General features: G+C 39.6%; 1 protein-coding gene across 1 annotated transcript in view; it reads right to left on the bottom strand.

Annotated features, from left to right (window-relative positions):
• Positions 1 to 15,436, bottom strand: part of TXNL4A (thioredoxin like 4A) — a 246,335-nt gene that overhangs the window by 80,962 nt on the left and 149,937 nt on the right. The gene's annotated exons all lie outside the window — the stretch shown is intronic.

Genomic DNA, 15,436 nt, shown 5'->3' with positions numbered 1-15,436 from the left:
TGTATATATAGGTAATAAAGGGTTAACTGGGAGGATAGGGCTTGAGTGTGATTGGCTGTTTTGGTTCTACTTTGGGAGAAGGGGTGAGTGAGTTCACCATAGGAGTTCACCATAGGAGGGTTCTTCTGAATTTTTCAATTAGTTTTGAGGGAGATAGTGTTTGGAGTCTGGCAAAGCACCATCTTAGTTTTAAGGGCCGATTTAGAGCAGTAGTGAGGCAGGCATAGGAAAATTGACAACATCTATGTAAATAATATAATATATATAGCACAGAAACAACATCTTGTAAATAATAAACTTTTATTTTGTGTTACTGAGAAATTTGTGTATCAGCTTGGTCTTTATTTACACTACCACATACATTAGAACATAATAGCTAGCAGCACTTCCCCAAACTAGAAATTATAGTAACAGTGATAAATCTGACACACTTGGCGGTAATTGTGGCAAGGTAAAAGGTTAGCTAAGTCAGTGTATACAGCAGATTTGACAGTGATGTGTCCCCCCCCCCCAGAGTAAGTTACCTAGTTCCAGTTTCTATTTTTTCATAGTGCCAGTAGTTTGCTTGTCTGTACATTTCGGGAATGTTTAAACAAACTACCATATTTTATCAGATTCACTAGTAATTACATTTGGGTACCTATATCTACTTTTTATGTGCAAATAGGTATTTGTGAAAGTAAATAGAGGTCTAAGTAAATGCAGACGAAAGAAATCTTATTTTCAATCTGTGCTTCTTAAACAAGAAGGTAAAGATTTCTCCTTAGGATACAGACAGTTTGCTCAGGTTCATTCAGTAAAAGATAACCCTCTTTCTATTACAGTTGATATAGAAGTGAAAGCACAGTATTATATAGGCAAATAATAAACAAGAAAGTGGTAGAGGTGTGCTAGCTTTCAGCGTAGAGTGCATATGTGAATGTGACATGACTCCTTTAATTAAGACTCTACACTTATAAATAAGCATTAGAGCAGGGTTCAGAACCTTAAGCCTGTGGGCCAAATCCAACCCACTTGAGGTCACAATCTGGCTCTCTGGTTTCTCCTGATAGCCACACCCCTCCCCTATGCCCTACCCGCTTTCCCCTGTTTTTTGGTGGGTTTTGTCCCATTCTAAAATGTTGAACTGCCTCTCCTAGGGCTTTGTTACTGAGTTTTAAGCTAAAATATGCTGGTATTTTGGCCCCACCTTTGTTGCCTTTTGCCTCACTCACCCAAGAACTTTTCCAAAATTGAATTTGGCCCTTGGGCTAAAAGAGGTTCAACACTCCTGCTGTAGAGTCTCTGCTTCAACCCAGTGCCACATGGGATTTTGTCATAAAACATAAACACACCCATGAAGACCTGATGATACCTTCAGCTGTCATTAAGAAGGGTAGTGTTTTCCCATAAAAAACACTTCCTCCCCACCCAACCCAACCCAAACTATGTTTCATGGTTTTGCCAAACACACCATAGCTAAAAAACACACATATGGGTATTATTTTTATTACCTGAGCATCTTACAATAGAGGTATAAGTACCTCTCTTTGTAACAAAAATAGTATCAAAAGAATGGTGTGTCAACTAAAGAAGTTATCTATTACATTCCTTAAAAAAAAGAACACATAATGTTTTTAATCTAGGATTCCATTTCTGGAATCCTAGATTTTGATTCTCTTCTAGACTGTCATATTATTCAGCAGCTGCTGCTGAAAAATTAAGATCAGAATGTTTCTGTTAGTTTCCTGAGAGTTCTGTGCTCTTAATACATTTTAAAACTGCTTACTCCCTAATAGGAGTCACTTGATAAGCTGAGAGCTAGAAAGCTGATGGTAGGTTTTGATAGTCTTTCTAATGTAAGGCGAAATCCTGTCTGGATAGTTGGCAGCTTCCGAACTCAGAGGATGCTGAGTATCCAATGCAGGATGGGAGGATAGAAGAGGCGATTGTTGTCTCCGCACTCCAGCCGTCCTGCATTTCTGCTACATGGGTAATTTCTCCTGTCTAGTGGCAGTGCCTCATAGGCGGAGGGAAGGAGGCTGAAGCAGGCATAAAAAAGGTGTTTTATTTATTTATTTATTTTTTTATTTATTAAATTTATATACCTCCCCATAGCGGAAGCTCTCTGGGCGGTTTACAGAAGTTAAAAAAAGTGAACATTTAAAAGTATACAAAATTTAAAACCATCAGAAATATAAAAACAACAGTATAAAACAACAGTATCCGTTTGAACAACAACAGTTCTGGGGGCCATTAAAAAACAAACAAACTTAGCATATGTTGTTAAATGCTGTTAAATGCCTGGGAGAAGAGAAAGGTCTTGACCTAGCGCCAAAAAGATAACAATGTTGGCACCAAGCGAGCCTCATCAGGGAGATCATTCCATAATTGGGGGGCCACCACTGAAAAGGCCCTCTCCCTTGTTGCCATTTTCCGAGCTTCCCAGCTGCCTTCCCTGGTTTCCTCCCATTTCCCCATCTCTGTGTTCTCTTTTCCGACCACAGAGAAGTTGCTGGTTTAGTTCTCTCTGCACCAGCTACAAGGGTTGGGGGAGAGGGAGGGAGCATGGTTTTCTGACTCTGAGTTCAGAACCCTGTGTCCGACCTCAGAGCCAGGAAACTGAATGCCCCCTCAAGCGCTGTCTGATCATGGTACCAATTTTAAAATGAAGCTATTTATTTTTCATTATAAATATGTTGGCCAAGTGTGTGACCTCCTTTTCCACTTCCAAAAAAATGTGTTTGCATTTCTACTATGTTAGATAGTAGAAAGAAAGAAAATGAGTTAATTGAGAGCATGCTCCACTGCAAGATAATAGTTCACATTTAATTACATGCTTTACTTGGAAATGCTTGATTATAGTGTGCACTTTTGACATTAGTGTCTGGGACTTCAAGAAGCAGACTAAGTCACTATTTTAAAAAGTCCATAAACTTAATAATGAAAGCATATGACTAGAAAAATCTCAGTGACAAAAACGAACTGCAGTAACTGGCACAATTTGATGTTAAAATAGTCTTAACTTCGTAATTTAACTTTATACTTCAGTTAGTTTTGCCACTGAATATGAAATGTGTAAAATATATGAAGTAGTTGACGAGCCACTATTCAGAGACAAAAAAGTTATCTTGAGTGTTCCAGTTACACATACGAGATAATGCCTTTAAAATCAGATTAGAATAAATGTTGCTTACTTTATTAGTACAGGTGGTAAGACTCTGTAGATGTGGTAAGGTGAATTTTCTGCAATATTAGAGATCTGGGGTGAGAAAGAGAGCAAACATTATAAAGTAGAATAGCAATGAATGGAGAAATTCTCTAAAATATATTTTACAAAATAAAAGGCAGTGAGTGCTTGATGAGGAGCACCAATTAAAACCTCTAAAGGAGCCTTCCAGTGTCCTGCCATCCAGGGAATTGTAGCCCAACACATCTTGAGGACATCATATTGAGGAAGGCTGCTATGAAGCGAGGCATCGAAACTGGGATTTTGTAACCAAATTACCCATGTGTCTAGAAATGCTTATGATCTTGTTCTACTGAAAGAACAAGGTTTCAGGTTACATAGGATCTTCTTCAAACATGGGTGTTCAAAGAAAAAATCAAATCAAATAATAAAACGTACTAAGTGAAAGGACTGTAAGTAAGCCTGATCACTAAGCATTCTTAGAACAATAATTTTTGTACGCCTGAACAGTAGAAGGTAGGATGAATTAGAGAGGAGGAAGTTTTCTTCATTGTAGAGGATGATACTGAGGCCTTAGCTAGACCAGGCTTTATCATGGGGCAAACCCTGGGATCATCCCTGTGCGTCTACATGACGCACAGGAGATCCCAGGATCAGGGAGGGATCATCCCTCCCTTGCCCCGGGATAGAGCACTCCCCTTTGGGCCTGGTTTTTCCATGGTCTCAGGCTGAGACCATGGAACGTGTGGCCCGTTGCCGCGGTTTGACTTGGCTCCGCACGATTCCTCGCGCGGAGCCAGAAGCGCTGCGCCCATCGGGGGTAGGGTGGGGGGAGCAGGGAAATGAATTTTTTTTTAAAAAAAAAGCACCTACCTTTAGCGCACAAGCGTTCGTGCGCTCCTCTTCCTTTAAAAATAAAAATGGCGGGCGCAATGCCTCTCTTCCTGAGGTCATCGCACCTCGCGTGTAAATGGAGGAGGGATCTCACATTAATTGCAACGCGAGATCTTCCGTCCTCCATTGCAGACTATCAGGTAGGTCTAGCTAAGGCCTGAGATTTGTTTGCTATACTTGGTTAATCATTTTCTCATCGTCCTCCACTGTTATTGAGATTTGGGCACTATTCACAACCTGCCAGTGTCTGACAGTTTGATGAAGTATTTCCTCTCCATGAAGACAGTTGACCAGGGCTTGTTGTAAATATTCGGACACAGATGTTTCCTAAAAAAAATAGATTTAGGTTAAGAAATTGCCCACAAGGGCAGTGGGAGGGGGGGGGGGGAATACAAAACTGAAGCCTTTCCAATGCTATGACACTAAAGAACTTGAGATACTTAAGTGCGCTTCTTTCCATCACCTTCAGACATTGAGCAAGTCAGGATGCATCAGAGAGCCTTCTTCGTGGTGGCCTCCTATACCCAAAACTCTCCCAAAGGAGACTCACCTGACATCATCTGATGTCCTTTCATGTTAAACCGCCCAGAGAGCCCCGGCTATGGGAGCGGTATATAAGTGCAATAAATAAATTAAATAAATAAATGTTAGGGTTGTGGGGAGGACCATTTTATGCATCCTGGTCTTGCTGTGTTTTAAGGTTGTTGTTGTTTTATCTTTGCTGAGACTTCTGCTCAGCTTTCAAGTAGTGTATTTTGTTGTTTTAAAATGTATGTTGTTAGCCACTTTGAGAGACTTTGGCTTGATAAAGAGAGAGACGTATTTTTAAAGAATAAATTGATATAAGGTCCAGCAGTTATGAATTGACTAGAAGTAAGAGGAAGCGAGAAGAGAACAATTCTTGGGTGTTTGTGCCAGGAATCTGCAGCTAGTGGGAGTGCTGGGAGGAAAAGATTGCTGTATATCTAACAAGATGAGGGAGAGGGAATAAGGGGTTTCATTCTCTCTCTCTCTCTCTCTCTCTCTCTCTCTCTCTCTCTCTCTCTCTCTCTCTCTCTCTCTCTCTCTTTTTCTCTTTCCCCCCTCTTAAACACACACACACACACACACACACACACATGATGAAAAGGATGAATGTTGTGTATCAGAAAATTAAAAGAAACTCCAAAATACATAGATAAAAGTCAAATTTCTGCAAGCTCCAGTGATATGTAATTTCCATGCATTTCTAAGGAGGTTGCATTGGATATCCAAAGTGTCTCAAGTTCATATTTTGTATAGGTTTTTGTAAACTTGCTTGCTTATTTGCTTGCTTTTTCTCTACTTAAGAAAGGATAATATTTATGTGTCTGCAACTGGGATTAAAAACAGGAATGAATGAGAAATGCATTTCTCATACCTAGTACAATCCTCATTTTAAGAGGTTATGGATTACTCTTAAAATGTCCTATATGGCTGAAACGATTAATACCAACATTCCTATGGCCAGTTCTACATGTTAGTTACATTGAAATACTCAGATGTCTTTAGTATGATTAAATTGGTTTTAAAAAGATGGCTTTGTATATTGTGAAAAAGGGATGTATTTCTAGGTAGAGCATAAAAAGGGGATTTGCATATATTCCTTGTATCGAATGCACATGTTCCAATGCCTTGCAGAGCAGATGTGCAAGTTCCCCTTCATTTGTTATCTAGAGCCATTTGTGTATTTTCTGTTTTCTGTTTCTCAAAAGGTGCAAAGTGGATTTGATTTGTGAAATGGAAAATTAGATATCAGATATTGGGGTCTTAAACTGTTCCATGGATACACTTATTTATTTATTCCATTTGTATTCTACCCTTTCCACAAGGAGCTCAAAGTAATATCTTAGTCAAACAACATCCTTGTGAGGAAGGTCAGGCTGAGAAATAGTGCCTTGCTCAAGGCTACCATTGGAGCTCCATAGCTGACCAGGGATTTGAAGATGACTTTTCCACAGTCTGGCAGAATCCTGCAGCCATTGCCCTATACTGAGTCGGTAACCTGCCATCCTGAGCTTTCAATATGTTCCTCTTCATGGTTGATCCATAATACATCCACCTTGCAAGTTTGTTGTTTTAAGTCAAAGTACATGTGCCACTTCTAAATGAGAGCCTTCCCCATGTAAAGTATATGTCTAAGGATGTACTTTAAAGGCCAAATGGGTGCGGGGGGGGGGGAGGGTGCTAAATCCTTCTTTGTCTGCTGGGCTTACTCCTGGAGCTCTTCCCCTCTGACATTTTCTCCCAACTTGACTCACTTCTGGTATTGCACCTTCATACTTCGAGCCCGCATTTAAAAATACAGGTCTGATGCCATTATTTGTAGTTTGGACCAAAAATTAACTACGTTTCGTTGGTTTTGGTTGCTCCTGGTACAATCCCGCACGACACAGATGAATGTTGGAAATTGGCATTACAAGTTTTGTAGTGCCATCCTTTGCAAGTCCTACTGAGTTCAATGGGATTTCTCCCAAGTAACCTCCATGCACACACACTTAAGTCATTGATTTTTAACGACTGTACTCAGTTCTGCAGTACACAAGATCTGTGGGAAGAACAAGCATGGTAAGTAATATGGATGCCTTAGAAGATTGTTCCTTATAGGATAGTACCTGTTGGCCTTTTTTTCAGTATTGCATAAATTCACTATCATGTAATGCGTGAAGCTTTTTCTTTAAGATTATGTTGACTTGTTAGAAACCTAATTTATGCAGAATATTCTCTGGGAGGTAGGGTTGGGAGGGAGATTTTTTTGTTTTCTTGTCAACTACTAGATAAATGCTACCACCAAGAATATATAATAACTGTGTGTTGTAATTTGCAGTATCTTAGTTGGAGTTATGGTCCCTGGAATTTCATAATTGACTTCAGTAGAGTGTAACTGTTATAGCTTGATCATAAATACATTTACTAGGAAATAAATTCTGCTGATTTAATGTCAAACATAATATAACCTTCATGTATATCATCTGTATTGTGCTAAGGATGTAGCTGCTTTTTCTTTGTCCATTTCCACTTGCTTCTATTCAAAAGATTTTCTCGCTGACACATGCTCCCTGGAGTATTTAATGAAATTACTTAGCATCATCCTCTCTGTTTCTAATTCAAGGCTTCCTGTGCTTGAGTTGGTGTAGCCAAAATGCAGCTACCCACACAGAGAAGTATCAGCAGATTCAGGGGAACCCTGAGTTTTGCAGAGTCTTAAAAAAAAATTTTATAAAGAAAAACCTTATTGGGGAGAAAATCCCAGAAACCCATAATGACACAGTGGCACAGAATATTGACTGACTGAAAGGGAAAAAATTGACAACCAGACAGGGGAGGTGATCGAAAAAAATGGCTGAAAAGGGAGGGTGGAAGAGACATGGGGATATAAAAAGGGTACAGAGATAATCATTTCATTATTTTGAAAGATCATTTCCTGGTTCACATGGTTTTCTAAGGGCTCATCTACACCAGGCAGATATTCCACTATGAAAGTGGTATGAAAGCGGTATATAAAATGTAGGATCCACACTGCTGCTTTAAAGTGGCATTGAAGTGCACTGACAACTGTTGGGGCCATGACACATACCATATACTGCTTTCATACTGCTTTCATAGTGCTATATCCTGCTTGGTGTAGATGTGTCAATGGGCCCCAACAGTTGTCAGTGCACTTCATTACTACTATAAAGCAGTAGTGTGGATCCTGCTGTGCTCTTCAATATCACTATAAAACAGTAGTGTGGCACCTGCCTTTTATATACCGCTTTCATGCTGCTTTCATAGTGGAATATCCTGTTTGGTGTAGATGAGCCCTTAATATCCCCACGGACAGAAGTTAGAGCTGTCCATAGAAATCAATGGAGAAATCCAAGATTTTAATGTAGCTGAGATTGGGCACAAGTGTGTTCACTGCACCCCACAAAACCCAAAAAATGGAGAGGAGGGGGGAAACATCAAATAGCCCAGTGAGAACGGAGCATACTCTGTGGGCATGGAATGCTGATTGTTAGAAGGGGGAAATGAGGAAAACATGGAAGGGGGAATGGAATGGAGCATCTGAAACTGTGAACAGAAAGCATGCTGCACTGCTGCACTTGTTCCCTGTATCTCTGATGTTCAGGCTGTGAGTGCTGTTGCTTACGTAAACAAAATGGCACCAAACATACACAAGAGAAGTTGGTATTAGCAGGCTTGGGGAAACCACAAGATTTACAGAAGTGCAGGGGGGGAAAAACTTTAGGGAAAAACCCCAGGGGATCGAGGAACTTAAAACACAACTCAACAAGGACTGAGGGTTTTTCTACATGAGTCTTTTAACCACCATTTTACCAGGGATTAAGATCAACTCCTTACGCATGCTTTTTTCGGTGTGTGTGTGTCTTTATGTTCTATTTCACAACCACTAGTTGGTGTTGTGGTATATTGGAATTTTTAAAAAAGCACCTTCTAAAATGGTTGCAAAGCATGAGAGAAGCCCCGGAGGTGAATGGCTTCATGTAAAGCACCAGCAGACTACCATAAGTGAGGAATAACAAGAGCACAATAAATGCCTTGCGTATAGAAGTTTGGAGTGTGCTCGGTGAACATAGAATGCTAACTGAATATTGGGTGGATTGGAAGGATGGAAAACTGCGGAAGAGGAGATGGAACGGGTAGAATCCTGAATTGGCAGCAATCTACATTGCAACATTTTGTTGCAGGTTCCTTTTATTTCTTTTTTATTTCCCTCCCCCTGCCCCCAACAGTGATCCTGGCTATAGTACATGACTAACCCCCAAATGAACTTGGCTTATTATCATATATTATGTAAAATATTCTACTTTGTATTTTTTTTTGTTAGCCACCAGAGGTTTAGCTGAGTGCTCTTTCTTCCCGCTCTCTTTTGCAGTAACTGCTTTTATCCACTGTTTACTTCCCTCATAGGTCTTGCAGCTATCATTTACCACCACCAAACATGCCCCTCTAAGCACTACGCAGAAGGAGCAATTTAATGTATGAGTTACATGAATGATAAAATATGGGGAGGCATTCGCATCCCCCCCCTTTTTTTTTAAAAAGGCAGGCATTTTAGCTTGCACTGTGTCTGCGAGCTTCATGATACACAGAATCAGAGTCAACAAGTTTTTGAGTACTGTTCACTGAAACAGGAGGGGGGTTACATTTAACAGCAATTGTCCCTTCTGTCCTTGCATAGGAATGTTCATCATCACCATATCTGAAGTTTATGTATCAGCTTAAGCTCTCCCACCTCACAAATCCTTTCTCTACCTAACTAATGCTCATCAGAAGCATGAAAGGGAAGCTTGCTGAGTCCTTCCTTTCTAGCAAGGGAGAGGTGGCGGGGGCAAAAGCATGATGAATACAACAACTATGTTCTCCTTGGATTTTCAGGTGAGAAGGAGTGCATTTGCACAACTATGTCTAGTGCATCAGCTGTGAAAGTTCCTGAATCAGTCTGATCTGGCAACGGCCATTCCTTAGTCACTCACGGTTAGACTGTCATAAGAGGCATTCCTCCCCCTTTCACTCACACAAGAGGGAATGCTAAGATTCTGACCGTTATGAAACATACATGCAGCATCTAAAAACAAAGGAAGTATTCTGTTTGCTTCAGACCTACCATTTACTTATATGCAAAGTAATACAAATTTACAACGTAAACAGATATATGTCTATTCAGAAGTATGCCCCATTCAGTTCAATGAGACTTAGGTCTTGGTGGATGTGTATACAACTGCAGCCTCTACGGATCAGTTAATATACTAATCAATTTTTTATTTATTTATTGCATTTTTATACCACCCAATAGCTGAAGTTTTCTGAGTGGTTTACTATTAAAACCCATTGATTAATTAAGATGTCTTTAATTGGTTGACATACAGCCATATGTTATTTCCACTGGTGACTCTCTGCTCCTCTGTCCCTCATTTCGTTTGTTGATACTTCCATCTAATTGCATGTGATCTTCAGGTTCATGAGAGTGTGGGTGCTGCTACGATCAGCTGAACATAAATTATGGCACACTTTTCTCAAACATTTGATTGGATAGGACCATTTATATCTCTTCCTCATCTTCAGACATCTGATTCAGGCATCTGCTCTATTCCAGATTGGCTGTATGTATGTATAAGCGGGGAAAGAAATTGGCCTAAATTTCTGTCCAAGCAGACTTCTGCCCACACAGGACTTCCCTCTCTTTCCCCCCTCCCTGCATCTCCCACTCTAAATATGCTCCAGAGGATTGGGGACCCTCCAAAGAAGATTTGGGGGTGCGCAGCGGGGAAATTTCAAATACCTGAAAGGTTGTCACACAGATGAGGGCCAGGATCTCGTCTTGATCATCCCAGAATTCAGGACACAGAATAATGAGTTCAACTTACAGGAAGCCAAATTCCAGCTGGACATCAGGAAAAATTTCCTGACTGTTAGAGCAGTACAACAATGGAAGAAATTACCTAGGGAGGTCATGGGCTCTCCTACACTAGAGGCATTCAAGAGGCAGCTGGACAACCATCTGTCAGGTATGCTTTAGGGTAGATTCCTGAAATGAGCAGGGGGTTGGACTCGATGGCCTTGTAGGCCCAGCTCTACTATTCTATGAAATCTATTTCACCAGCCAGCAGTTTGTCTTCTAGTTGTGGAAAGACACAGTTGGATTCAAGCCATTGTTTCTAAGAACAGTTTTTGAGACTGTGTAGTTTGAGACTTGCCAGGCCATGGTGGCTGAATGGATATATGCTTTTGAAACAAATTCCTCTGAATCCATCTATTTTTTAGATCATGAATTAGGCCTTATATTATGGGATAACATATCTCTTAATAACATCTGTTCAAAAGAAGGTGCTTAGTTGATTTTCGTTTGAAGCAATTGAAAGCCCAGATTATTTTTCCAATTGTAATAGGATTTTAAAAAATGACACTGCTTGATGGGGTGAGAGGAATCAAAACCTTGGCAAGCGTGAAGTGTGTCTGGGGCATTTTGAACTGACATACAGTGATTTTAATATGTGTAACAGAACAATATATGCTTTATGAGCAACAGCTTGTCTGTTGCAGCATGAAAATAAATGCTGGGAACAAAAACCTGTCACTCACAGTGATTTTTACAAAACAGCATCCATAATGGCTTTCCTTTTATTTTTTTAACAACAACAAAAATTCTGGCATTTTCATGTATGTGATGGCATTTCAGTGTAGGAGGTGGCAGGCAATTTGTCAGAAAAGTTACGTAGCTCTAAACAGTGGAATGCTCATCGTGTAGAGGGCATGGCCCCCTAGTAATACACCCTTGTAAATTATATGTGAAATGTGAATAATCAGTTTGTGTTTTGTGAAAGGTCCTTGTTATTTCTTGAACCAGAAGATTAGTTTCCAAACTCATCAGTTGCTCAGTAACCTTCTTATTTCAGGGGTCCCTGGAGAATATGACATGCTGGCAACTTATGCCCTGATGTAGTTGTTAGAATGAAGTACTTTTGTCATTTACAGCAACAAGGTGCTTGCCCAGAAATGCCTGCCCAAAGCATGATCTTTTGACATTTGGCTGTTGGCATTCTGCAGAAACACATCAGTGACCTCTTCTCACCCGTTTCACAAATTATTCATTAGCCGTCGATTCCAACTCGAGCAACTGTCCTAGTGTTGTTGAAACATGTGACCTTCTGGAAAGGGTTTGAATGGAATAAATTAGACATTGTAATATAGCAGTGTGCTATGTTTCAATATACCGTATTTCTTCAATTCTAAGACACACTTTTTTCCCCATATAAGCAGCTTTAAGAACGGGGTGCGTCTTAGAATCGCAGCCGTGTCTTAGTTTTTTTTTCTGTTGGTGGTACTGAAATTAGTGTGCGTCTTACAATCGATGGCGTCTTACAATCGAAGAAATATGGTATTGTAAAACCACAGTACAAACTCACATTTTATTCTTGTTGTTTTGAACATTGAATACCCAGAGTTCACAGCTCAACAAACCATGTGTACCTTTCCTCGATTGTTCATGGTTAACAACCCATAATTAAACCATAGTGCAGGGTTCGCACGGACTGACAACCCACACTTCAACAACAACCCATGATTCAACAACAACCCATATTCAGCCCACACTCTGGTTTGTTCTTTCATGCAAACCAGGCCTCCATTTCATGTTCTGTTTCATGGGTGTCTGATAGGCAGTAATTACTAATGATCCTGACAGCCTTATACTGCAGAGTGATGTCAGAAAAAGATCTGAATTGTATTTTAACTTGCAGTTCTAGGTATCCATTTTCTAAGCTAAATTTAGGCTGGTGGCTTAATAGAGGAAAATGGCTCTTGTATAAAGACATTTGCTCTGATCCAGCTTCCTTATATGCAGCTGATGCAGATGTGGCTATGCATCTGTATCCCATTCCAAAGTTCATTCTGGGCCCCACTGAACTGTCTGGTTGCATTTTTTGATGCAGATGAGAATATGTATGTTGCAAAGTAGGATTGTTAAGTTATAGTAAGAAATACTGTATGCACACTATATATACTATGGCTGTAGCTAGACCTAAGGTTTATCCCAAGATCATCCTGGGTTCGTCCCTGCCTGAGCGCTGGATACCCTGTGTGGCACTTAGATGAACAGGTTTGACCCCAGGACAATCCTGGGATAAACCTTAGGTCTAGCTACGGCCGAAATGTCGCAAAGTAGGTTAGGTTATAGTAAGGAATACTATATAGTTTAGAGGAAGAGTGACATAAGGAAGTTAAGAGGACAATGTTTTGTCTATTTGGTTTTAATTATATGCTTGACTTGGTTGATGTCATGCAGAACGATATAAAGTTGTTACTGCTATTTAAAAAATGAATTAAAATCATTGTTGCTTATTCATTGTGGCTTGGACAAATTCTTTTCCCATGTTATTTTTTCAAAGTGAACATAGCAGTGACCAAGCTACCTTTTTATACTTGATGGTACAAGGTAACGAAAGGAAATTCTTCAAGTGGTGGTAGTGGTGGTGGGCTGGTAATACTAGCAATAGACTTCTTATTCCCACAAGGTGAGATGTCATACCATATACCCATCAGAGGGTCTAGTTATGCATGATTGCAGATAGAACTTGGCAATATATTATAAGAGCTGGACTTGGAGTGAGGATGAGCAAGGGAGGCAAAGATAAATAGTTGGGGCAGTGATTATTGTTAATACATTGCCTCATGTACTGTGATATTCCTCTTTTAAAAAATCAGTTGAGGCATCATATTGCATAATGGTAATTTACAAAATTATGTCAACAAGATAATAAAAAATGTAAAATAAGTAACAATGGACTCATTAAATTCACAGAGTTAAATTTGGGAATGGGTGGTGGTGGTTAGCTTGGTATACAGTGGTGTATTTTCCCCTATATGATGGCCACCTACAGGTTTGTCCTTAAGGATAGAATCAGCATGTTAAATTGATCTACAACAAATTTATGGATGTTTTTGGTCTCTCCCAGATATAGTTATTCCAAGATTGAAATTTTCTTAGTAGGAGGAAGCAGTTCATGCAAGAACTACCAGAGTCCCCCCCACCCCAGATTCTCAATCTATTCTGGCTTTAAAATACAGGAACTGTGTAGCCTTGGGCTATAAATTGGGGGTGGATTTCCATTCCAGCTATTAGTCAAAAGATTAAATTTTACTTCACACATTTATATTTTAAGCCATATGGGGAGGAATATTTGATGCAGAAAACACGCAATTTGTAATAGCAATAAATGCTTCAGCAACTTGTAACATTTTCTATATTCATTCCTGTACCTATGTGTTTAAAATACTAAGAATCCCATTATCAATACTCTAGATCAGTCTTCCCCACATAGCATCCTTCATAATCTTCCATCCAGCATAGTCCAATACATCTGGAGAGTGCCAGGTTGAAGAAGGTTGCCCAAAGAAGATGTAAAACAATAAAAGTTGATAGGCTCCTATCATGATCTCAGCCTAAAGGCTCCAGATGTTTTGGGCTACAACTCCTATAAGCCCTAGTCAGCATCACCACTGATCTGATTATGGGAGACTTCGTCCAAAACATCTGCAAGGTTCCAGGTTGCCTACCCTTGATTTCAAGGGACACAAATAGGAAGTTAGGTGTGTACTGAAACTAAAATGTAAATATATTGGTGTTCAAGTTGAAACAAAAACAGTCTACCAAAATATTACTTTTTCAGTACTGACAGTGCTTATTCTAAGTATAAGGAAACGGAGAAAAAAATGTATATCCTGGCCAATAGCTACAAAGATTTTTGCTCGGCATGGTGTAGACACATGGTGCCCACATCTTCAGCTCTGAATATTTTATCTGCCAGACATAGCATTCAGTTGTGTTGACAGTGCCCTTTCCTTGTTCAAATTGTCTGGATTTGTTTACTACACTTTATTGTTCTCACTCACTCCTTGTCCCATACTTAGTGCTCTGAACTGTGTGGACAGGGAGGCACTAAAGTGTTTGGATAATCCAGTGGAGGGGTTGAGTTTTTGCCTCTTTCAACCCTTGTGATTCTATTTTATAAACACTTCTGTGTTGTCACAGTAACAAAACATGGTTTAGTTTAATGCAGCTAGACATTGTTCTTCAGATAGTTTCAGTTAAATTACTTAAACATATTTAAACATTTTCTGTACACATACAAATGTTATGTTTAAAAGTATAAACAGCTTAATAAAGCATCTCACTGATGTAAATCAGTAAAATAATATATTACTGGGCACATTAGTTTTCGTCATCTTTAATTTATTGTAAAATTACAGCTGTACTAGTTGAGTTAACTTCCTTGCCTGTCCTAATGTCCTTCAGTTCTGTAGTTCCAAGTTCTAGATAAGCGTTCCCCCAACCTGGTGCCCCCCAGAAGATTTGTATTTCAACTCCCATCAGCCCCAGCCAGCATAGTCAATGGTCAATAAATCTGGGAGTTGTGATCCCAAACATTTGGAGTGCACCGGATTGGAGAAGGCTGTTCTAGATGCTAACAGAGCAAAATCCATATAAAAAATAAAATCCAGTTTTTCAAGTGATGAGCCCATTGTAAAAAGACATTTCCATTTTTATCTGACCAGACAAAATTCAAATGCTGTCATACAACGTTTGTGCCAATGACGTTTTGTTTCCAACAAAAAATGAAAGTTTCAAGGAAACTTCAGATTTCTTTTTCTTGAAGAATATTGGCGCATGATTCTTCTGTAGCCTGAGGTTTCAGAATCCTGTCATCCCAATCCTTTTCTGTAAGAACAATAGGAGACTGTAGGAAGTGGGAAAGACCTCAACGAAGTTTCTCAAATGGAAACACAATGTTAAATAGATCAGAAAATGCATAAGAACCTTGTTTTGCCTTGATAAAAAAATACTAACTGGCA

Source organism: Elgaria multicarinata, chromosome 7, assembly GCF_023053635.1.
Source record: "Elgaria multicarinata webbii isolate HBS135686 ecotype San Diego chromosome 7, rElgMul1.1.pri, whole genome shotgun sequence".
NCBI lineage: Eukaryota > Metazoa > Chordata > Lepidosauria > Squamata > Anguidae > Elgaria > Elgaria multicarinata.
The sequence above is the reverse complement of the archived record's forward strand: the minus strand, read 5'-3'. Positions and strand labels throughout refer to the sequence as shown.